This window comes from Acinonyx jubatus, chromosome D4, assembly GCF_027475565.1.
Source record: "Acinonyx jubatus isolate Ajub_Pintada_27869175 chromosome D4, VMU_Ajub_asm_v1.0, whole genome shotgun sequence".
Lineage (NCBI taxonomy): Eukaryota > Metazoa > Chordata > Mammalia > Carnivora > Felidae > Acinonyx > Acinonyx jubatus.
This window is the reverse complement of record NC_069391.1, coordinates 72960394-72982111: the sequence shown is the minus strand read 5'-3', so window position 1 is coordinate 72982111 and position 21718 is coordinate 72960394. Positions and strand designations below refer to the sequence as shown.

Below are 21718 nucleotides of genomic sequence, written 5' to 3'. Positions count from 1 at the left end.
CAGTGTAGGGTCCAAACTCATGAGTTGTGAGATCATGACTTGAGCTGAAGTCAGACGGAACCACCCAGGATCCCCAGCTTTAGCCTCTTAGGATTAGAACTTAGGTTCTTTGAGAGATTCCAGGACCAGAAAAAGGTTTGTCTTTGATATCTTACTACCATAATGTTATTCACTCTTGTAGAGTTAGAAGAGGTGGGACGGATGCCATGGACACCATGGACAATTTATTAATTAACACCCTTAAAGTGTGAGAAGTGGCAAAATTCTGATTTTTGAATGTCATAGTCCTATACCTAATTATCTTGTCTTCCTGGTTCTACTGGCTGCGGGTTATGGATCAGCAAAAGAAAGCAGTTATAAGCATACACATCTGAAGAATTTAAAAATATCAGAGCTAGAAAAGATCTTTGAGAACCCCCATTTTCATACCCCATATGGTCAGAGGGGTCAAGCTACTCCTTATGTCACAGACAGTTACTAAGAGAGAGATAAAAACAACAACTAAACTTCAGACATCCTGACTCCCAGCTAGGTAGCCTTTTCTACCAAATTTCTTATCTGCCTTCCTCATAGAGCTCCGTGTTTGAGGACACATAGGATGACCGGCCAGTGCAGCTTGTCTGGGACTCTGTGTTAGCACTGTCTGTCTTACATTGTGGGAAAGCCCTTAGCCCTAGGCAAATGGGAAAAGTTGGTCACCCTCAGTTGACAAGATGCATAGAAGTTATTTATTAGTTGGATGAGTATTACTGATCATAAGACTGTTATGTCATTTGCGAGTTTTCTTGCTGCACGTTCACCAAAAGTGAGCTTTTGTTTCCACCCTACCAGTGTGAGGTGAGATGATTAAATCTGTGCCTTTGTTCAGGGGTCTGCTCACAATCAGTTCTTCCTATCTCCATTATTGCTAGTTAGCTGTATCTGTCTTTGCCAACCAACTTTCTGATTAATGACTTCCTGTTATGAGAATACTGTCTTTCTTCATTAGGATCCTGTCTTTGGGTATCAACTTATAGCATTTCTACAGCCTGCTCAAATATTTTCTGACTTAATATTGGTTGCCCAGACTGGAAATTAGTCTACTGTAAGAGGTGGGTAATATAGGAGAATATAACACCAAGGGGTCATGGGCATGTTGAGTAGGAAATACTAGGAGATATTGTAACATCTCCCATGTATATGAGATAATCTTTTCAATAATGTACAGAGGTTATTTAACATGTTCCATTAACACAAGAAATAAAAGTCCAGTCTGTTCATACGCATAAGCCTTTGAGATGACTGGACCTATTTGCCAAGAGAACTGGAATTAACCCCTAGACAGACTTAGTGACTTTCTCCTTTGAGTCTCTAAATGCCCAGAGAAGAGACAGATGTTTTCATTGAAATGTGAAAACCTTCCACCTTCTTCATGTATGGCGGTGTTGGCAAAAGTATTTGCTTGAAAATCTTAATAATGTTTATGTCACAATGAGATACCTCTTCGCGTATAACAAAGTGGCCACAATAGAAAAGTCAGACAAACAGTTCTTGGTGGGGACGTAGAGAAATTAGAACCCTTATATATTGCTGCTAGGGATATAAAATGGTACAGACACTTTGGGAAATAGTTTGGCAGTTTCTTTAAAAAAAATTTTTTTTTAACATTTATTCATTTTTGAGAGACAAAGAGACAAAGCGTGAGTTCAGGGGGCAGAGCGAGAGGGAGACACAGAACCCAAAGCAGGCTCCAGGCTCCAAGCTGTCAGCACATATCCTGCCACAGGACTCGAACTCACGGACCATGAGATCATGACCTGAGCCGAAGTCGGACGCCCAACCAACTGAGCCACCCAGGCGCCTCAGTTTGGCAGTTTCTTAAAATGTTAAACATAGATATTCTATGTCACCCAGCAGTTCCACTCCTGGGTATCTACCCAAGAGAGAAAAAAAATTCATGTCTAATACCAAGACTTGCACATGAATGTTCATAGCAGCATTGTTCCTAAGAGCTAAAAGTGGAAACAAACCAAATGTCCATTGGCTGGTGAACGGGTGAACAAAATGTGGTCTAGCCGTATGATGGAGTACTATTTGCAATAAAAGGAAATGAAGTACTAATACATTCTTTAAGATTGTTGAACCCAAAAACATGCTAAATGAGAGAAGCTGGACTCAAGACATCACACATTGTATGATCTCATTTATATGAAATGTCCAGAAAAACCAAGCATAGAGGAAAAGTGCATTGGTGATTGCCTGAAGCTAGAGGTATGAATGGGGAGTGAGTGCACGTAGACATAAGGGCTCTCTCTGGGGTGATGGCAATGTTCTAAAATTAGACAGTTGCACAAATATGTGACTTTATTAAAGATTGTTAAATTGTGTACTTGAACAGGTCAATTTTATGGCATGGAACAAAACCATATACCTCAATAGAGCTATCTGATAAAAAAGAAAGCATGCTCGTCTCACTTTACCTTTCTTAAAATTACATAGGGCCAGGAAAGGACATCAAGACTAAAAGACCAAGATAATGTAAGATTGTGCATGGAGGGATTTCATGAAGTCCTTGTTTCTTTTTACACGGTTATTTTACAGAAAGACTTGAACCTGCGCTACTTGGCAGACCTTCCCTGTCAGTGTGTTTTGGAGAGCCTACATTGCTTTGGCTAATCTAGCTCTTTTGTTCTCTTTCCCCCCATCTCATTACCAGTGTCTCTTTGGTGGCATTTAGAGCAAGGGAATAATGCATTTTCTTTATATAAGTTGGAACAGAGTTTGGAGCCTCTGTACAATGAGAGAACCAACATCGAGGAGAATCCTTATCATACAATAATGGCATCTTATGATCCAGGAAAAATGGCATCCCTCATCCTCTCTTCCCTCCATCAAAATCACCTGCAATGAGAGAGAGTGGAAACTCCATTCCATAGTCAGACTCCAGCAGAATCCAAGTGAGCTGTCCCAGCCCACCTGCCACAGGCAGAATGTGGGGAGAGGAGGGAAGAGATTTGCAGTAGACAGTTGAAAAGGGCAAGAGAGAGGCCGACTGCTTTACATTTTTTTCTTGAGGTTTCTTAAGATGCCCATCTGCTTGTCACTTCACATTGAAGTTCCCAGACCAGTCTGGCTCCCATATAGACTCTCCCTCTCCTCCCCCTGCCACCGTGGCTCCTTGCCCACACCCCGGCTTATTTTCCATCACACTACCTGGAAGTCAGCCCTTTGTGCAAGTTAGGGACCAAATCAAAGCCGGCAAAATGGAATGTGTAGGTTATTTACGGATTGTTGCCGAGCAAATTTAATCATGGGCCTGTTGTAACTCCATCATCATTTCCCTTGACGAGAACATCACAGACTTAAATTTTGCAAAGGAGGGAGAAGTGGCCATCATCCAACTATAACAGTAACAGCCAATTCTGCTGTGATGGGAAGAGGTGCTGTATTAGTGCCAATACATTAACCAACTTTTCAATTGCGGGAGGGAAACCGATTGCCATTACAATTCCCATGGTGCTCCTCCATGTAACAGAACTGCTTGAATGAGCATTCATTTCCACCTCTGCTGGAGTGTGTGTGTGTGTATAAGAAAGAGCATGAAAGAACAAGCAAATGACTGGTTAAGACTGAGAGTAGGCATGAGGGCTAGACATCCTGAATGATTGTTTCATTGCTAGTTGTGTGGTCTTGGGCAAGTCAATCAGCTACTATGAAACTTGGGCTGTATTTGCAAAATAATAATGATAATAATGCCACCTACTAGTTGATTAAAGAGGGCCGCAAATTCTTTCACATTCCTTCCATCAGAAGATGAAGTCTTTGTCCCCTCCCCTTGAATCTAAGTAGGCTGTGTGACTGCTTTGACTGATAGAATATGGTAGAAGTGACCGTCTGCCAATTTCTGGGCATTGGCTTTCGAGGACTGGCAGCTTCTATCTCCTGGCTTGCAGAGAGTCCTGAGCTGCCATTTATGAAGTCTGACTGTGCTGAAACTACCAAGCTGGAGAGGCCATCTGTTGGTGTTTCAATTGACTATTCCAGAGGAGCTCATTCTTCCAGCCATCCCAACATACCAGGCATGTGAACGAAGCCATCTTGGATTCTCCATATAAGCCTGGCACCACCCCAAGTGACCTCAGTTGATGTCACACGGAGCAGGAGAATTGTTCCGCTGAGCACTGTTCAGATTCCTTGGCCACAAATTCATAAGGTGTATTAAATCACCTGCTGTTTTAAGCTGCTAAGTTTTGGAATAATTTCAACAGATAACCAAAACACCTACTACAAAGCTGTTGAAAAGATTCAGTGTAATAATAAAAAGTGTTTATTAAAGAGTAGCTTTTAATGCTATTTTAATAATAATGAAGATAATACTAATAAAAAGGAACATACTCTAGCCTTGCCTAATACAAAAAACTGACCTCTTTTAATTAATTTAAGGAACTAAAACCCTTCCTGACCTGCAGGTTTTGTTTTTAACAACAGATGATATGAGTACTTGCCTGGAATAATTGGAGAGTCACACCCATCAAGATAAAGCAAGAATTTAGTGGGTACCTCCAATATGGCAGGCACCACACACACATTTTCTCATTTAATTCTTACAGCAACCTTATGAGGTGACACCGTGGGTCCATGTCTTACAATGGGCGCAGAAATGTCGAGTAACTTGCACAAAGTTTCGCAGCTAAGAAGTGGATGGAACCAAAATCTGAACACATGGCTGCCTGCCTGCAAGGCGGAGAAGATGCCTGAATTGAATTGGTTCTTGAAGGATGTGTGAGAGTAGAATGACAGCAGGAGGGAGGCTTGGAGTCTTTATAGGGATGTCTGCACTGGGAATGGTGAGAAGATGGGTTGCAGTCTTCTCTGAAGAGAGAGAGACATGAGCTTCAATCAGCAAAATCTTATTCTCAGGGATGAATGGGAGGCCCAAGTCCCTACTTCTCACTGATGAAGAAGGATGCGGTAATGGGCTTGGAGAGACCGGCCGGGTGCTAGAAGTCAGGGTGAGAATGATTGAAAGCTCAAAGTTTGCTTCGACTCACGGTTTCTGCTGAGTCTGACTTTCATCTCCTCTCTTGGCTTTCGGCAAAGCAAGTGCTGGCAGAGAACAAAGTCTGCTTCCTTTAGTGCCTGAGGGACACAGCCAATATCAAAGTTGATGAAGAAACAGATTGCGTTTGTCGGGATATCTTCTGAACTTCTTGCTAAATCATTGTAGCCCGTGACCTAAAATAACTCCCACGATGAAACTTCTGGCCCATGCTTGCCTTCAGTCCTCTGTGAACAGCAGGGCTCCCCGTAGCCTCTTGTAGCTCTGAATTGGGCATATGGAGTAGAAGGTTCATGGCTGACAGCAGAATTTCAGGCCCAGTACTGTTCCCCTGCTTACCTCCGGGGGCACAGAACCTCATGCTGTGCTTGACTAGTCGAAGTACCTCATCCTTGACACTCTGACCTCGCATCCTCCCCGAGTACACTGACCTTACAGATAGTCTGTCACTGATCTCCTCACACTTTCTTCTCTACCTCACTGTCGCAAGTGTGCAAACCTGGGAAGTACCGAGGCTGGCTCCTCCCCATTCTCTGGCTTTGGAGCAGTAACTGGGCACAGCAACTAAAATGAAAATACAAACCATCCCAACCAATCATGTTAACGAAATAAAAAGGAATAGAAAAGGAAAAAACAGGCCAGCTGGAGTAAATAAGTACTTGTAGAGTTAAACAACTTTCTTACCTTTCTTTTCTCTGGAGGCTGTCCATATAGAATATCAGAAGGACGATTTTGAACATCATGGCCTCTGAATTCCTGTTCATCCTATCTTTGTTGGGGAAATAAATCCACAACAACAAAACATTGTTTTAAATGTATATATTAAGTATCACAAAGTAGAAATTAGATCTGGGCATAAAGGCTGTTTAAGAGGATGATTATTCCACTTAGCTCTTGAAAGCAAGTTAACTAGTTACTTTATTTGTGGCACAGTGAAGGGAGTGAAGACTTCTGTAGAATATCTGGGCGCTGCTTTCTCTTCTGAAATGTTGCTGACTTTTCCATTCTGGGGTTTACAGTTATCTGGCCAAGGGTCTATTTCCATGTAGAGGGGAAGTTTTACACTTACACTTAAGATCCTTTCCCTGACTTGGTGAGATGACCGAGTTTTCATTCCCAGCAACAAAAGTCAATGTTTGTTTACTTCTTCCATTTCTGTGTCTCCTCCCCGCCCCACCCCCCACCCCCTGCCAGCATATCATTTCACTCTCTGCAGAGTTAGATGATGAAAAAGGTATAGACACCATTACATTGACCTCTCACCCAATTTGGGTATATTAGTGAGACTTTTGTGATCGTGTTTTTTTTCTCTTTCCTTTTCTGCCAGAGTAGCTTCTTGGTAGAAAGGAGACATGCTATGATATTGTAGAATCTTGTGTCTCTTTCTTAACATTTATGGAATGAACGTGCATCCCTTTTTGTAGTTGCTGCTAATGAGATTTTCGTTGTGGTCATGGTTGTTTTAGTTAGGTGTGTGGGTAGAAAGAGTCTGAGATCTATATTTATACAAGAATGTCTAGTCCGTGTAATTTGAAATGCCTCCCTAAATGATTAATCCTCAATCTTCCCTAAGAATCATGTGAATTTCTACTATTTGTTACATGTTTATTTAATAAATTCTAGTGCTTCTGTGAGCTTTGCATGCATCGGTAGCTTCATTCCTCACAGCAGCCCTGTAAGACAGCTTGCTGTTACCATCACACCATTTTTCAGGTAAGACAGTGTGGAACAATATGGCTAAATAACTTCCCCAAGATCAGACAGCTAAGGCAAGGAGGGATGAAGGTTTGATCGTAGGCATTCTGGAATCTCTGCCTGCAACCTCAGGCACTGTGTTGTTTTCCTTCAAGAACTCAGAAGGAGGAACAAGCTCTGTTGCATCAAATACTGCCATCACCAAGCACACGTCTTTGTGTCAGTTCCTGGCTTTCTCCAAATTTGGCTTCTATAGTACCTATTATTCACTTTAAGTGCTTAGAAGCTACATCAGGGCTAGATTTACACATGTGATGGAAGCATCATTCCAGAGACTTGCAATATCTTGTGTCATGGTACAGTGAGCCATGCTTCTGGGTCTCACGGGGCTGTGTCCTTTGTTCTTTAAAAACTGTGATGCACTACTGTCATCTACTGTATTAAAATAGCCATTATTTATTTGGGCTTGGAATGCTTTCTCTCTCCTGTTGATTTGGAAAATAAGCATCTCGTTGTCCTTAGTTCATTGCTTTTCACATTCCGTTTTCCCAGGTGCAACACATATTCCTCATTCTGCTGAATCCCTTCATATGGACCAGGGATGAGTTATTCTTCAATGAGTAAATGAAAGAAGAAAGATACAACCGACAGCCAAGAGCAGAGAAAACTTGTGTCTCTTTGCCCTGATAGCCTTCTTAGGACATCATTTCAGAACTTTGGCTGGGGAAGTGGAAAACATAAATGAAAACATGAGTGAGAGTTTGAGTCATCCTTCTAAATAAATAATTGTTCCCACTCTTCTTCCAGCCAATGTGTCAGCATAAAGTCTCCCTTGACCCAGGAACCAAGAATTATATTAGTGATCAGTAAATGTATCACATTCAGAAGAAAAAAAAAAAGATATAATGTGCAGGGAGAACAGAAGTCATCTGAGAATCGAGGAGGGGTCAGGGGACTGATTTACTCTGTCCAACACCTCATTCCATGGGCTGATTCACATTCTCTACTGGTGTCAGTGCCAGAGAGACATGCTGTCGAGTACAAGTATTTCAAAGCATTGCATAGGGAGAAGCTGAGATAATTGTTTTATAGTGTGAGGCTTGTCTAGATTCTGGAATGGTTGTTTATTATTATTTGGTGAAGAATGAAATTAGAAAAAAATTTGGGTTGCTCTTCCATTTTTAGTACAGGCAAAGAAAGAAAAGCTGAACCATGAATCCTTAATGGCTCTAGACATTGGAAGACTGTTGATTTTGAATAGAAGAGCAAAACGTCCAGGTTGCTAGGTTGTAAGGAACAATGATTTATACTGCCTGTATTTGGATAGGCACCTCTTGCTTGAAGAAAATGTGTAGAGGGAGTTATATGTGGTATTTTTTTAGGTTCTGGAGACAAGAGAGTGTGGTTTGAAGCCTCCTTGGACTGGCACTCAGCTGTGATTGTGCACTGAGATCTATCACTTTGGGGTCCTGGATTACCTAATTTCTCTGAGTTTCTTTGTCATTACAATAGATATATTAATATTAATGTATAGGGTTGTTGGAAGGATTAAATAAATTAATAGAGTATCTAGACCAGTAATAGTTTCTGGCATGTAATAAGCACTTACGTATTGTTAGTGACAGTAATTATCATCATCATCTTGTGACTGTCCCACACGTGGGAGCCCCCCACTTGGAGATGTCATTCACACAGAACATAGGCAGTCTGGACGCAACCACCATTGCCCGTGATGGTTTTGTGTCATTTTATTCTTTTCCATGTACCCAGGTCCAGCACCATTTTCACCCCAGAGCCTCAGTTTGCTCATCTGTAAAATTCACCCAATGCCCGCTCCATCTTCACAAATTGAAAACAGGCTCCTGTCTTATGTTTCCCTCAAGTCTAACCTGACTTTGTTTTCAATGAAAATAATGGATTAATGATCTGCACTGTGAAAGAATACCCTCAGCGAGTAATTACTCTATTGCCCAAGAACCACACCTCAGCCTGAAGGAGGGAGAGGGGTTACAAGGACAGTCCCATACAAAGGCATTTTCAGTGAATTTCGTGGAACAAATGAGGTATGCATTGCACACCTGCCTCTTAGGATTAATTCTCAGGTTACAGTGAAGCTCGGAAAATTGCTATTTCTTGACCTAAAAGGAGGTTAAAACGCTTTCAGTGGAAATCGATTCACTTTAAGGTAGTTAGCACTGTTCATATTTTTGTAAAAGTATCTATGACAGGCCTGGTTTCAACTGGCACTTTACGTGGCAGTTGTAGGAAGCTCATCACATAGAGAGTGGGATCGGAATGAGTGTTTAACAAGATGGGCTATTTCCTTTGTTTCACTTCTGAGATAAAAGGGGAACACGCCCTAGATGCCCAGACAGCTGGGGATATTGGGAGTCACCTCCATGTCTGCTACGTAAGACGTGGCGAAGTGATGGCTGGAGAAAAGAAATTAATTCTTCCTGCTGCTCTCTTATTTTTCCTTTGCTAGGGGGATTTACATTACACATGGTCAAGTGGCATTATGTACAATGAAGGAAGTGAGGTGTGAGGGCATCATTCAATAAAAAAAATGATAAATCATAAAAGATCATTTGGAAAAAAAATGCTGTTAGCAAAAGTTTGAGAAGGATGAGGTCCTTTTTTTATAGGGTTTTAGGAAATGCTGTCCCAGGTAACTGTGCCATTTGTATGGTTGTTCGTCACTTCCTTGAAACGAGAGTGATAAATTTTGAATGAAATTAAATAAGAAATAATGCAGGCTGTCAGTTAAGGCCTGAGATTGGCTGCAGAAAATTGCTTCCTGGGGAGACAAAGTATAATCATGGTCATGACCAGTAAATTAGGAAACAAAACTCAAATTAGGAGACTGATCTCAGTGACTAACATGTACATAACCATTGGGGTTTAGCGAGGTAAGCTAAACCAAGGGGTAGGGAGGATGTAGTGAATGAGGACCTTCATGCACTTCTGTGAAAGAGAAAATGGTACAGCTATTTTGAAGAAGAATTTGGCAGACGAATTTGAATATGTGTGTATCAAAAGGCCGAGTATTGCACAGTCAGGTGTAATGCTTGGAAAATCTTGCCCAGGTACACAAAGTAACACGTATGAGAATGTTAATCATATTTGGAGTAGCAAAGAGATGAAAACAAACTAGAAACAAACAGAAGAATAAATGGAGAATGAAATATTCTTCTGAGGGCATACTACACAGGATCCCCCCAGATAGACTAGTTGTACATATATTAATGTGAAGAGATCAGAATATTAACAATGAATCAAATGGCTGTATAGCTCAATGCTGCTTATGCAAATAAACATGCACATACATAATGCATATACACAAGAAATAAGATTTGTGGGAGGTGGATTCGAAGCACAAACATGCAAAAAGGCTGACTTTGAGGGAAGAAAATATGAAATAAAGCAGAAAGGGTGGACAAATTTGAACCAATGTGTAATACGTTAATGACCTAATGTTACAAATGAAGAGATAAGATAAATCTAGTTCTGTATGTCAGAAGTCAAAAGTTGCATCTGTATCTACATATAAAGGATACCTATATATGTATAGTTATATGAACGAGTACCTATATATGTATATAAAACGTCCTCTGTCTTTATATCTAGGTATAGATCTAATATACATCTCTGTGTATAAAATCTGAACGGTATTGCATTTAGTGTGATAGTTTTGAATCCCCCAGGGAAAATCAGAAAACGTGGGATGGTTATTCCCCAGACGAAGGGAAAAGGTTATGAGAGATGCCAGAAAACCAGATGTCTACTTCTGAAACCCTGGAACTGTGAAGAAATAAAGTGATGAGATACAATGGAGTGATTTTGGAGAAACTACATTTTTGGAAAACCGTTTTTCCCAAGGAATCTATAAAAAGTGAAAACATTTATTGATTTTTTTAAAGCAATCAGCCTGATCATGGGTCTGCCATTTGAGTCTCCTGAGCATTTAATGAGACTTCTCCTGCTTGGAGAAGACAGGACACCAGTTGTGTTAACGAAAGACTTGAGTTACTTTTTGTTGTTTCAGAAGACACAATTAAGACAATTAATAGATAATAGAAGGTATTCAGTAACAGTAAGATAAAATTTTCTCTCTGCCTTTTCTAACGCAGTAGATTAGAGTTGGTGGACTCTTCTCTCCTGTTGTATTAACACGGGATGTTGTTGAGGGTCTTGAGACAGGGTGGACAGAATGGTCCCCCAAATCTGCCATCTTTAGTAGCCTCTGACTCTATACAAGTTAAGCTGTGCCCATTTTAGAAGTTGCTGGACAATTATGTGGCTGTCTTGGAGGTACTGAAGTTTTTATATTGAGAGATAATTAAATGATAAAGTCCTAACTCTCTTGTTCATTGACATCTCTTGGTGTATGACTTTTTTTCCCTCCATGGTGGTTTTTGGTGCATCATCTTTATAATAGTTACCCAGATAGACAATTCAAGAAAAGCTGTATCAACAGAAAACCTGTCCCCTATGATCGCCCACACTAGAAATATGGATGACATCCTCTTCTAACCTTGAGCGTTTATTTAAAAAAATATTTTTCTGTTACCAATTCAGAATTGAGATTTTGCTGACTGCTTCAGGAAACTGCCAAAACTATAATGCAAGTGTCATTTTTAAAAGGAGTTGTAGAGCTATATCACTGATCTCCAAGGGATAGGGATGTGGGAAAGAACTCTTGATGTTTCTGGAGAATGAGGCAGATGATCTGACATCCTGGGGAAGCCCCTGAAAGCTTGTAGATTTTCTGAGAGACAATGCCCAAGTGATGAGGGAATAGGAGTTGAAGTTAGAGAGAAAGCAGATTTGAAAGTATTGCTTTTAGAGGAATGGCAGTTCTCAACCGTGGAAAGAAAAATTTGGCATTATAATTGTTAACTGAAATGTGAGTCACCTGTTTCTAAATGTCTGCACATCACCTATCTTTGAATGTATATATCTTTAAAAAGGGCACATCTTTGCTTTATGTCATTCCCCCTCCGTTGGCCCGACAAAGGTGATAACATTATCTATATGTTTCTTTTCTTAATTTAAAAAAGTTATTTATTTTGAAAGAGAACATGCATGTGTCAGTGGAGGAGGGGCAGGAAGAGAGGGAGAGAGAGAATCCCAAGCAGCCTCCACACCACCAGTGCAGAGTCAGACACGGGGGCTCGATCCCACGAACAGCTAGATTGTGACCTGAGCCAAAACCAAGTGTTCGACTCTCAACTGACTGAGCCACCCAGCATTATCTGGACATTTCTTGATTGCCTTAGCTCTAGCTCTGCCACGAGCCTCTATCCTTGTTCTGGCACGTTGAGGACTACACAGTGTGACTACCTTCCCATTTTGACTACCTCCTTTGAAAAGGAGGTCGTGGTGGTCAGGACCCAAGATGCCACCGCTGAAGGTACAAGTTTCTGAGTGCGACTTCCTGCAGGAGGGTGATCACAGTCTGTCTGCATGAAAAGTGTGTGATGGGGTTGAGTGACCTGCTTATCAAGAAATGTGTTACCTGCGCGGAACACAAAATTGCTTGGATATGTTCATTAAAACCTTATGATGTACACGTAGGAAATTTAGAAATATATTTACACATGTATAGGATTTATATGATGAAATTGGTCTAGAGAAGGAGCTCCAGTTGTGTAGGATACTTTAATCAAGATTAACAATGAGGTGAATACTCCTGGTATGAGACGTTTGTTCTCCATTCCTGGTGCCACCGTCCATGGGAGGTGAGCTCCATCTGTGTTAACACTCTTGCCTTCCCTTCCCTTTTACTCACTCTGCCTTATAGGAGGTATAATAATTTCCCAGCTGGCAAGTTTGGGGAGAAAAAGCCAAACATGCCTGTTCCAGCTCCTCTGTTTTCCTCTTATGATTCCATCTGATCGTAAGAGTTGTGAATCCTTCTCATCTCCTCTCACTGATAGTCTCCCTAGGTCAGAATTGTTGCCAACAGAGTGGGAGAGTCTGTTTAATTCTGCACTTGAGTATTTAGAAGCCTGTATGGCCTCCTCCTAAGCTATATCTTCCCAAAGCTGTTAGCAGAAATGATAGCCATAATTTGACCTTCTATTTACCTTCACACGGTTTCTCTTCTCATTTTGTCCAGAACCTAGCATGAGGGTGACAGGTACCACCAGGGGGGGTGGGGGGGGGTTAAGGGATCTCATGTTTCAACATACAAGATTATAGTGACTCTGAGAGCTCATGCTAGGTTACATGGTGGAAACAGCTGCTCCTCCTTTTCCCAGGAAGAGGACCTTGCCCCTGAGTCCAGTGACTCCTAGGACAGAAAGCTTTTTATTCCAAGCAAGGTGGCTGAAACTCTCTTTGGACCCTAGGTTCTCTGTGTGCTGGGCTTACCAGCAATTCCTCTGAGACCAAGATGTCTCACACCTAAATACTTTGCTACCCTCCCACTAACCTGTGTGTGTTCTTGTGCCTCTTCTAAGAAGGAAGAGGAACAGGGGACAGAGTCCCACCCCTCCCCCCTCAATGAGGACACAGATGCACCTCACATGATAGTTGTGTATTAATTTCATTACGTTTTCAAACTGATTTTTATAATAGATGTGCCGTGGTCAATTTTCACCAACCAGGCGCAAGATTTCCAGGTCTACATTTTCACTTTGTAGTATCACCGCCTTAAAAGTTTTAGCTGTTCTAGTAGTTATATGTTATGGTGATTTTAGTGTAGTAACTGTATAGTGTAATCTTACAATGGTTTCAATTTGTGCTTACTTAGCGATGAAAGAACTTTTACAGCTTTTTATGTGCATATATCTTCCTTGATGCAGTAAGCTTTTTTATGTTTTTATTTTTATTTTTTTCAGCTTTTAAAAATTGCATAGCTTGTATTGAAGTTTTAAAAAACACATAGTCTGGATAGAAGTCCTGTGTAATGTACATATATTATGTAAATATTAACTCCCAGTCAGTGGCTTGACTTTTGTTTCCTAACTAAATCATTCAAAGAAAATCAAGTTACAGTTTTGATGATTTGACGAAGGCCAATTTATCAATTTTTTTATGGTTTGTGCTTTTTATATCCTACCTGAGAAATTGTTGTGTTATCCAAAACTTCAAATATTTTTGCCATCTTCTAAAGGTTTTATAACTTTGGGTTTTTTATTTAGGTGTGTCATGTATTTTAAGTTATTTTTGTACGCTGTGTAAGCTAAGTGTCTTTGTTTTCACATGGCTGACAAATTGTTCCAGCATTGTTTGTTGGAAAAAGTGTTGTTTTACCATTGAGTTGCTTTGGCACCTTTGTGGAATATTGATTATATATGTTGGATCTATTCCCGGACATTATTTTGTTCTGTTGCTCTGTATTCATGTTTTCCTTTGTACTAAAACCACATTCTCTTGACTACTGTGACTTTATAGTAAGTCTTAAAATCAGATAGTGTGAGTAGTCCAATCTTATTCTTTTTAAAATTATTTTGGTTATTCTACATTCTTTGCCTTTCTACCTACATTTTAGAATTGCAGTGCCAATTTCTATAACAAGACCATGTGAGACTTTGTTTGGGATTGATTGTCCTGACTCTATACATCAATCTGAAAAGAACTAACATTTTAATAATGTTAAGACTTCTGATTCAGGGGGCACCTGGGTGGCTCAGTCGATTAAGCATCCGACTTCAGCTCAGGTCATGATCTCCCAGTTTGTGAGTTCGAGTCCTGCGTTGGGCTCTGCACTGACAGCTCAGAGCCTGGAGCCTGCTTTGGAGTCTGTCTGCCCCTCTCTCTCTCTCTGCCCCTCTCCCACTCATACTCTGTCAGTCTCTCTCTCAAAAATAAATAAACATTAAAAACTTAAAAAAAAAGACTTCTGATTCAGGAACATGTATAGCTCTTGAGTTATTTTTCTTTAATTTCTTTCAGTAATGTTTTATAGTGTTTAGTGGATAGATCCTGCATGTATTTTTTCTAGCTGGATTCAAAAATATTTATAATTTTGATGTTATGGTAGTGTTTGTTAATTTCAATTTCCAATGATTTGCTAGAAGAAAAACAATTGATTTTCGTGCACTGTGAATCTTCTATCATTAGTTGTTGGATTTTGTTGTATTCCTTCAAAGAGTGTTGGATTTTGTTACAGTGCATAGCTAAACTGAACCCATTAGATATTTTTCAAGATTGTTTTTAAGCTTTGTTAGGGTGTTCCCCAAATGCTTTTTAGCCTAGGGCTTCTATCCCCACTACTAAGGTGATACCCTTCTGAGGATTCTATCAATACTTAATGTGTCATAAAGTCTTTCAACTCTAGCTGGTTCAAAAGTTAGCTATTCCTAGAGCTCCATAGGAACTCTGGAAATTGTTCTGCTTTCTTATTGTTCTTACCCTGGAATCGGGTAGTTTTCAGTCCCTCATTCACAGATCAGTAGTTAGCCAAATCTTCAGGAGAAGCTTGCTCTCTTTTTGTACCGTTTTCTCCTTTTCCACACAGTGCCTCACAAATTCTAGCCACCTCTGTTTTCTCAACTCAGTGGAACAGATTGGGCCACTTTGGCCTGCTCTTTTTTTGTGCTGTGGCCAAGAACCCTCTCCAAGGCAATAAGGTGATGCAGTCTTTGGGCTCACCTTATTTGTCTTCCTTTTCTCAGGGATCACCATCCTGAGCTGCCTGTGTCCAATGTGTGAGAAACAGTTGTGTGAGGTATTGTATTTTTGTTCAGTTTTCTAGTTGTTTAATATGGGAGGGAAATTTCTGCAGCTGTTTGTCTTTCATGGGAAGAAGCAGAAATCAATACTTATTTGACCTTTCAAATATCCTAGAGAGAAGATATCCATGGCTTTTGTGCAGAAAGCTGCAATAGCAACCTCATGGTGGCTTATTCTGGAGGGATTGACACTAACCTCTACAATGTTTCGGGCTACTCTCTTTCGGGATGTGACAAAATAACTTTTCCTTGATTTGAATAGGGTCTAAACTTATTACAAGTCCTTTGAGACTTCCTTGAAGATGAGAGATAAATCTCAAGATGACAAAAATTGGCATCTGTACTCTGTAGAAGAGAGCAAGAAGCTAGATGGATTTTAGGATTGCATTCTCTATGCCTGCTAGAGACACAATTGTCCTGCTTACTAATAAAAAGAGACACATATTTTTATCCTGCCATCCCTATGCACACAACTTCACAATAGAATAGTTGCACAAATTTCAGGGCACATTGTGTCCGGACCACTGCATACAATCATGAATTTAGCAAGCGTCCACCCCAAGGGATTGAACTGATGGCAAACAATTTCTGAAATCAAGAAAATGAGGACGTCCTATAAGAAGAAAACTTACTGATGTATTAACCTCACACAGCTGAACATTATTTATATTTATATTTGACCTCCTTCCTAATCTTGTTTGTCTAGGAGTATTATGTGGAAATAAGCATATTTAATAAATTCTATCATACTTTATTAACAACACCATCAAAATCATGAGTTGGCAGCTGTGTATGTGTGAAATGTGACAGGTTTAGGCATGATTTGATGTAAAACGCACCCAGATCCTGGCTTTGCACACTGGCTCTGTCATTATCATCTGTGTGACAGTGACATTGTCTCTATACCTCAGATTCTTTATCTGCAATATACCTTGGTTGGACTGGATCAAAACTTTGCAATTGCATGGCGGATGAAGGTGGGAAGTGACTCAAGTCATTACAGCTGGTAAAGGGTTCCTTTCACTAGGGCACCTGAAGATTGCCCACGTTTAGGGAACAGTTGCAATGAGGTCTTCTAATGACTTAGCTTATTGTTAGCTCAAAACCTGTGTGGTCACTGTGTGCATAACTTCTGAGTACCGCTTTATCTATATCCCTTAAGTTTTGGTATGTTGTGTCTTTATTTTCTTTCATCTCAGAGTATTTTCTGATTATCCTTCTTATTTCTTCTTGACCTCTTGGTTAGGTCACGAGGGTTAACTTCTACCTGTTGGTGAATTTCCCAAATCATTGTGCTACTGATTGCTTATTTCATTTCATCGGGGTCATACTTTGTGTAATTTCAATTCTTTTACATATGTTGAAGCTTGTCTTACAAGCTAACATATGGCCAATCTTTAAAGCTGTTTTATGTGCACTTGAGAAAAGTAGGTATCTTGTTGTTGTTGGGCCTCTATTACATATTATTCACAATATTAAATTACATATTATGTAATAAAATTTTTACTAATTGACATATTGAATTTTTTGAAAGAATCTCTTTCTTAAAAAAACTTTAGTTTTTTAGAGCAGTTCGCGGTTTTTTAAAGACATAGACATAGAGATTTCCCATATACCCATACGCCTACACATGCATTGCTTCCCCCATTATCAACATCACTCAGAATAGTACCTTCTTCTTCTTTTTCTTTTTCTTTTTTTTTTTTTAACAGGGATCTGCCTATGTTGACACATCATAACCACTCAAGTCCATAGTTTACCTTAGGGTTCACTCTTGGTGTTGTACATTCTGTGGGTTTAGACCAATGTATAATGACATATATCTATCATTATGGCATCCTACTGACTACTTTCACTGCCCTAAAACTTTTCTGTGCTTTGCCTATCTGCACCTCCCCCAAACTGACAACCACTGATCTTATTGCTTCCATAGTTTTGCCTTTTTCAGAATATTATATGGGTAGAATAATACAGCAGTAGCCTTTATAGATTGGCTTCTTTTACTTAGTAATATGTATTGAAGCTTCCTTCATCTGTTTGCATGGCTTTATAGCTTATTTCTTTTTAGTGCTTAATAACATTCCATTGTCTAGATGCATCACAGTTCATTTAGTCATTCACCTACTGAAGGACATCTTTCGTTGCTTCCAAGTTTTATCAATTATGAATAAAGCTGCTGTAAACATCTGTGTCACGGTTTTCGGGTGGACATTAGTTTTCAGCTCCTTTGGGTAAATGCCAAGGAATGTGATTTCTGGATCCTATAGTAAGAGCATATTTAATTTTGTAAGAAACTTCCAAATGTCCTCCAAAGTGGCTGTACCATTTTGTGTTCCCGTCAACAATTTAGACGAGGTGCTGTTGCTCTATACCCTTGCTAGCATTTGGTATTGAAAGTGTTCTGGATTTTGGCTATTCTAATTGTCTATGTTTCGTAGTATCTCATTGTATTAAATTACATTTGCCTTTTGACATACGATGTAGAGCATCTTTTTATGTGCTTATTTGCCATGTGTATATATTCTTTGGTGAGGTGTCTGGTAAGGTCTTTTGCACATTAAAAAATGGATTCTTATTGTTGAGATTTAAGGGTTCTTTGTATACTTTGGATAATGTGTCTTTTGCAAATATTTTTCCCAGATTGTGGCTGTCGTTTCATTCTCTTGATATTGTCTTTCACAGAGCGGATGTTTTTATTGAAGTCTATCCTATCAATTATTTCTTTTGTGGATCATGGCTTTGACGTGTCTAAAAAGGCATTGCCATACCTTCTAGGTTTTCTCTTATGTTATATTCTTGGGATTTGATTGTTTTGCATTCTGTATTTAGGTCTGTGATCCATTTTGAGTTAATTTTTGTCTAGATATATATATATCTAAGGTCTCTCTCTCTCTCTATATATATATATATGTATGTATGTATGTATTTTTCCACGTGGACATCCCAGTTGTTCCAGCACCACTTATTGATGAGACAATCTTTGCTCCACTGTACCTCTTTTGTCAAAGATCAATTGAGTATATTCATGGTGGGGGGTCTATTTTGTTCCAATGACATATTTGTCTATTTTATTGCCAATACTACACTGTCTTGGTTTCGATAACTTTATATGAAGTATTGATGTTGGGTGGCATCAGTCCTCCAACTTTGTTCTTCTCCTTCAATGTTGTATTGGCTATTCTGGGTCTTATGTTCTCCACGGAAACTTTATAATTTGTTTTTGATATCCACAAAATAATTTCCTGGGACTTTAATTGGGATTGCATTGAATTTGTAGATCAAGTTTGGGAAAAACTTGATATTATTAAGTCTTCTTATTCATGAACATGGAAAAAATCGCCATTTACTTAGTTCTTTGATTTAATCATCAGAGTTATGTAGTTGTCCTCATTTAGATCATTTACATATTTGTTTGATTTATACCTAAATATTTCTCTTTTTTCTGTGACAGTGTAAATGGTATTGTGTTTTTAATGTCAAGTTCTACTTGTTGTGTATAGGAAAATGATTGACTTTTGTATAATAAACTTGTGTCTTGTAACCTTGCTCTAATCACTTACTAGTTCTAAGCATTTTTGTTGTTATTCTTGTTGATTCTTTCAGATTTTCTGTGTTGATGACCATGTTACATGTGAACAAAGGCTGTTTTATATCTTCTTTCCCAATTTGTATATCTTTTCTTGTCTTTTCTTTATTGCATTAGCAAGAACTTCCAGTACGTTGTTGAAAGGCGTGATGAAAGGGGATTTCCTTGCTTTGTACCTTATTTTAGTGAGAATGCTTTGAGTTTCTCATCATTAAGTATGATGTTGGTTATAGGTTTTTTAAGAATATATACAATCAAGTTGAAAATATTCCCCCATTCTGAATTTACTGAGAGCTCTTTCTATGAATGGGTATTATGTTTTTTCAGATGCTTTTTCTGTATCTATTGATAGGATCATGTGATGTTTACTTTTTAGCCTGTTGATATAATGGATTACATTTATTTTTTTTTAAGTTCATTTATTTATTTTGAAGCAGGGGGAGGGAGGGAAGAAGGGGGATGGTCACAAAGAGAGGAAGAGAGAGAATCCAAAGCAGGCTCCATGCTGTCAGTGCAAAGCCTGATGCAGGGCTTGATCCCATCACCCTGAAACCATGACCTGAGCTGAAATTGAGAGTCAGATGCCCAACCAACCAAGGTACCCAGGCACCCCGGATTACATTTATTTTTGAATGTTGAACCAGCCTTTTGCACTTGGAATCAATTCCACTTGGTCATGGTGTACAAACTCAATTTGTATCCTAAATTTACATTAGAAATGATTTTGAAAATTTGTGTTTTGAAAGATGTGAATGGAGTTTATGAGGAAAACTACTCAGGAAACACTGGACCAGACAGTCAATGAGTCTTCACATGAATATATATTTAGGGCCAGTTTTAGGTCCAGGAGAAACTCACCCTGTTGTTAAGGAAGAGAGAGAAAAGGAGATGAGCAGTCAACAAAATTGTAGTCATTTTTGTTCTCAGGAAAAATAGGATACCGAACTATTTATTTATAAACACTCTTCCAATTTCTCTTCTACGTAGATTTTTACATTTGACGTTCATGCTTATGTGAAATGTTTCATCTATTGTTTTAGAGTGTGATGTTGGTTTTCTCAAATGCAAGTTCTGCTGTCAAGGACAAATTACCTAATCCTGCTTCAAATGAATATAGAATGAGGCCAAAATGTGGACATAGATGTGGAACAGATAAGCTAGGGGTCAGAAACTAGTAGTAGACTTACTTCTTATAATTTCTTGGACTGTAAATAATCAGTTACACTGCTCAGTGCCTTAGTTTCCTATTTTGTTTAATTGGGAAAATATCACCTGATAGGTCATAGAGATTGATGACTTTTTAATCTGGATCTTGTTATATTATGTGTTAGAACTGTCACCATAGATCTTCAAGGCAAAAGTATTTCCTGATTACATCATATACTCTCTTTTCCAAGTGTCTGCAGAGTTTTTTGTCTTAGATTTCAGTAAGGACATTTCTCTTTTCCTTAACCACATGTTTTAGTGCTGAGACTATAAGCATGATACACTTTAAAATCAGTGGAGGTTAAAGAGTCACAGCAAAAAAAGAGAGGAAAAAAAAGAAATTTAGGCCTGTATACTTCCTTGGTGTATTGTGTCCTATTACTAACTTATCCTCTTACTAAATAAATACTGATCCTGTTACTAACCCAGACAAGTTACAGGAGAGATTGGAAAGAAGAAAAACATCTTTGCTAACTTTCTTTTCATCTTTTTCTTTTTCCTCCAAAAATCAGATACTCCTTATGGTATATTATGTCTTAGTACTTTGCTGCCCTTGGAGTAGCACTGTGTTCATTGGCCCATTCATTCATTTATCCATTCATGAAGGATTTAATGAGCACCTACTAGATGCCAGGCTTACATTAGACTCCTAAGGTCTTACAGTGAATAAAGCAGGCAAATGTCTGTCCTTCAAGAACCTAATATTTTCTGGGGGAATACACACAATAAACACAAATATGTATTATGCTAGGCAATACTCAGACCTAAAGAAAAATGAAGCAGAGCAAGGAGGTTAGAAAATAGCATCAGAGGAGTGGGTTGCATATTATATAGGTGTGTTAGGAAAGACTTCTCTGGTAAGATGATGTTAGAGTGGACATGTGACAAAGTGAAGGGGTGGTCCATGAAGATATCTGTGGAAAGAATATTCCAGGCCAAGGGGGAGAGGGGTGTGGCAAGTGCAAAGACTGACTCAGTTGGAAGCTTGACATGTACAAGAACTAACAAATAGTTTGATGTGACTGGAGCAGAGTGAGAGAGAGAGAAAGAGTGGGAGATGAGGCAAAGAGGTAGCAGATAGCCAGATGATGGAGGGTCTTGGAGGCCATTGTATGAAATTAGGCTCTTTTGCTAACTGAGGTGGGAGGCCATTGGAGTGTTTTGAGTAGAGCAATGACATATGTAACATAATTAAATAGCTCAGTTGGGTGTAGTGTGGAGATTACATTGTAGGGGGTGTGGTTTCAGTAGTGCTGTTCTTTTAATGGCAGGATTTACTTCTTGGCCCTGTTGTAGGTGGGGCCATGCAGCTATTATTGGTCAATGCACTGTGAATAATGGGACCATCGTTCACTTTCAGATTGGAGGGTCCAATTTCTGTTATGTAAAACTGTGTAATTTTACTTTACCACAGCACCTGAGGAGTCTAGACAGTGACTGCTCTAACATCAAGAGTGAAGACAACATGGAGTAGAGCCCCTGGCTGCCCTGTGATGGACATATGATGTGAGT

The 21718-nt window shown here is 39.3% G+C and overlaps 1 long non-coding RNA gene across 1 annotated transcript in view; it reads left to right on the top strand.

Moving 5' to 3' along the window:
* Positions 1-21718, top strand: part of LOC128312227 (uncharacterized) — a 692739-nt gene that overhangs the window by 138099 nt on the left and 532922 nt on the right. The window contains exon 2 of the long non-coding RNA XR_008291241.1: positions 21621-21712. This is a non-coding gene — a long non-coding RNA (uncharacterized LOC128312227). The remainder of the gene's footprint in view (positions 1-21620; positions 21713-21718) is intronic.